We start from the raw sequence: 3,792 nt of genomic DNA, 5'->3' as shown, positions 1-3,792 counted from the left end.
TTTTGGCCTTGTTCTTTTCTTTACCCCACCCCACCCCACCCTGAAGCATGCTGAGCTAAGTTTTTTGAAATAGCAAAATACAAGAGAATACCAAAGTGTCAACAGACCCATAATTCTAACACAAAATCGATAAAGCTAGGGCAAGATATGAACAAAGGATAGATTTACATGAAGACCCGTGAATAAATTACGAGGAGACAAAGACCAGGTGTTCCAGAAGAGAGGCGTCTTCTGCTCCATCGATGACACCTGCCATGTAAAGTCACGTCCTCACATTGAGAATTTGGGTAGTGACAACAAAATCACAAGGCACTCTTATGAGCATCATAAAAAATCAACCTTCATACCCCACACAAATAAAAACAATCTTTGGAAAACCTGTGTTGTAAGTTTGAAGTAAGAAGTCGACATCTATCACAGAAGTCTTTATATTCGAGCAAGCTCTTGATCACCGAATCAACTGCGAAATGTAAACACGATGTTTAGGGGAGCGGGGATGTTGCTATCAAGATAAGGAAATTACCACAATAGAGAGTCGAAATCGTCCTGCTTAGTAGTAAGCCGTTCCTGATTGCACTGTTGTAATTTAAGATCGAGAAAAGCAGCTGAAGTTTAAGGGCATGTAGTGTCCTTGATTTCAAGCTAAGGTGGGGCTTCTTGCTATTCAAAGAAAGCACTTCCTCGATCCATCTGACTGAGAAATGTAAGGATTGGGCTTGGTTTTTGTTACCAGTCTTGATGAGCTCATAACAATTCGGTCAGAAGAGGGGCACAGTTTGTTCCCATAGGAGTGACTACAGTCTGCTGGAAATTCTTGCAGCCGAACTCAACACATATATGGTCCACCAGGAACTCAATCATTTCTTTTTGGGTTTTGTTGAGTTTCCCACAAAATATGCTCCAAAATAATTTACAAACATATATTTATCGCCGTACGCCTTTGAAAAGCAAGATCTCATAACAAGAGAACGTTGGCTTCCCTGAAGTTTGGTATGAGGAATGGTATTGTAAAGTTGTAGCGGTGTTCATTAGTGGGTGTTCGGAAAGATTGTTACACAGAAGCGTGATTTGCTAGTATTTCGTCTTTCGAAAAATTGGAAAATGTTTAGGTAGGGTTTTATTCTGCAAAGTTGTAATGTTAACGTCACGCTACCACAATTGGTACAATTTTGACAGTTTTTTTAGTGATCTTTACAAATTCAAATCTTGTATCTGGAATGTTTCTTGATTCTGGACAAAGACTACCTATGGTGGTTCATTTTCAGGAAACGTTTTATATCTAAGTAATTTGTTTTTGAAAATAGAACGCTAAACTCGCAGTGAGATTTCATCCGTTTTTCGCCCATAATTAGTACCCAAATTGGTACACCATATCACATGCTATGGAATTTGTTTTTATTTCTTCAAGTTGATGTGCCAATTACAACAAAATATATTGCTTTTAATACCATACTGAACTATAACTATATATATTCACTTTTATATTATCCTGTTATAAGGACCAGAAATCATTAAACATGCGTATATCTAACTCCTTCAAAATCCTCCAAAATTTCGTATACTCTTAAAACGATCCTGAAACCAAACTTTTGAGCAGAAATGCTGATAAATATCTCTTTTGTTATACAGTCAAAGGAAAATGCTCAAATTTGTTTTTAAAGTACTATTCGAACAATTTTCTGACCGTGTACCAATTTGGGTAGTGTACCAATTGTGGTAGGGTGACGTTGTAGTATTTGCTGACAAAGATTTCATTATTAAACGATTTGTCTGCTGCTGGTCGAGTGTGGTTTGCACATCGGAGTCAAGATATTTAGACTTCTGTTTTGTTTTATTTCCATTTCAAGCATCGATTTTTATTTTGAATGATTGACCTAATGTATTTAACCTTCTCTGAAAGCGAATTCAATTCAGCATTCCCTCGTTTTGCCCATTGTCTGGCGTAGTCTTCCACATAATCCATAAGTTTATCTTGAAATTATTAAGTTGATCGACTTTCAAGGTCACAGGGTCAAAATGGGCACTGGGTAAGGAGAGTTAGCATGTAGCATCCAGAGGAGTGCCTATCAACTTGTTAAAATGAATAACCTTGATTCAACTTCACAGTCATAAGGGTCAAGTGGAGCTAAACTTTGCCTGTACCAAGGGATTCGGTACAATCTACCTACTCTTACCGGATCGTTACTTTGATCTGGCGAAGATTCATGCAGGGTAAAATAAGACAACAGGTCTGTGCCGATGAATTTCCTTTAACCGCTTTTGTGGGCATATTTGTCAAATGATTTAAAGTCATTAACAGGCTTCTGGGTGGTCGGGTGGTGCAGTGGATGGCGCACTTGCCTTTCACCAAGGTGGCCAGGGTTCGATTCACCGATCGGACGTAAAAAGGTTAGGGTCACCAGCTCGACCACGATGATTTTCTCCGGGTTCTTTGGTTTCCTCCCAAACTAAGATACCCCGCACGCCAACATCCGGGCCAACAAGAGTGATTAATATAAGTTGAAATAACTTGTTTCCTAATAAGTAAAATAAATGAAGTTTATATTGTTATTCTCCTGTCAAACAACTGGTCGTTAATATCAATAGTGAAGGATTTCCTGTTTTGTTCATTTTCAAGTTCATATACATCACATTTAAGAACCGATCAAATTTATTAGCATTTATTGATGATGCGGTCACATTGATAAGCTATGTGTAACAACTTTGATAAGCTATCTGTAGCATTCTTACAAGTCGCGATAAGTGATAAAATAATATCGTCCTTGTGAACGAACATCACGAGAAATCATTGTATAATTATAATTCTAAATTCTAAATCACAGGGACCTGCGAATTTATTACTTATATTTGGATTTAAAATGAGGTGTTCAGAGTATCGAACATACTACACGGTTAATGGGTTTAGATTAACTTTCGGTAAAAACGCCACCCTCAAAGATGATCGGTGTTGAGGAAAAGCTTATCTACACCCGTAAAACGTGTAATATTACTTTGAACACCTCAGTTTAGGACCCAATATATCTGTTACAAAATATCAGGTCAGTGTGCACTAAATTGTCAAAAAGAGGTACATTTTGATGTTAATTCGAATAGAACACATTTCGTAGTGAATTGGTCTTTTCGTAGGTCTGTTTATCCAACCTTTCAATATCCGCATTAGAAAAATAAATCCGTTCTGTTTTAGTCGCTCAAACATAATTGTGTATAAAGCGATTTTGTTGAACTTAAAGCGGTAAATACGCCGGTATGCAGGCGAATCCAACAAATAAATAAATGCTTGTTGCATTCCCTTGTCCCCTACCAAGGCCCTGTACTGGACCCTTTCCTAAACGAATTCACTCAGAGCAAGGGCTAGCAAGGCATCTCTGCTGTACGATGTCCCAGCTAGAAATATCACAACTTCCATGTGCTTCGCCAGATAATTTTAACATTTTATTATCATTACTACCTCTCCATCATATCTTCGTTCCTCGATATGTTGTCAGGGTTTCTTCGGTTCCAAACCATCGTTGTTTTGGTTAGACACGCCATATTCATCGTGAACGTTAAACCACATTGACGAATAACCTGAGGATTTGTTTAAGCTATATTTGGACCTAAACTGAAGGTGTTCAGAGGACAACTTTCGGTAACAAACGATATTGGAGAACAGCATTGCTGAAATTAGTGATATATGCTGTACGATAGCAATCATCAATAGAAACAAATGTACAGTAAAACCTCGATATAATGTCCGTCATTTCATTTGCCACCTCACTTACCGCCAACGGTCCCTTAATGATGTTTTTCTTA

The sequence above is a fragment of the Mizuhopecten yessoensis genome, unplaced genomic scaffold, assembly GCF_002113885.1.
Source record: "Mizuhopecten yessoensis strain PY_sf001 unplaced genomic scaffold, ASM211388v2 scaffold10591, whole genome shotgun sequence".
Lineage (NCBI taxonomy): Eukaryota > Metazoa > Mollusca > Bivalvia > Pectinida > Pectinidae > Mizuhopecten > Mizuhopecten yessoensis.
This window is presented reverse-complemented; position numbering follows the sequence as displayed.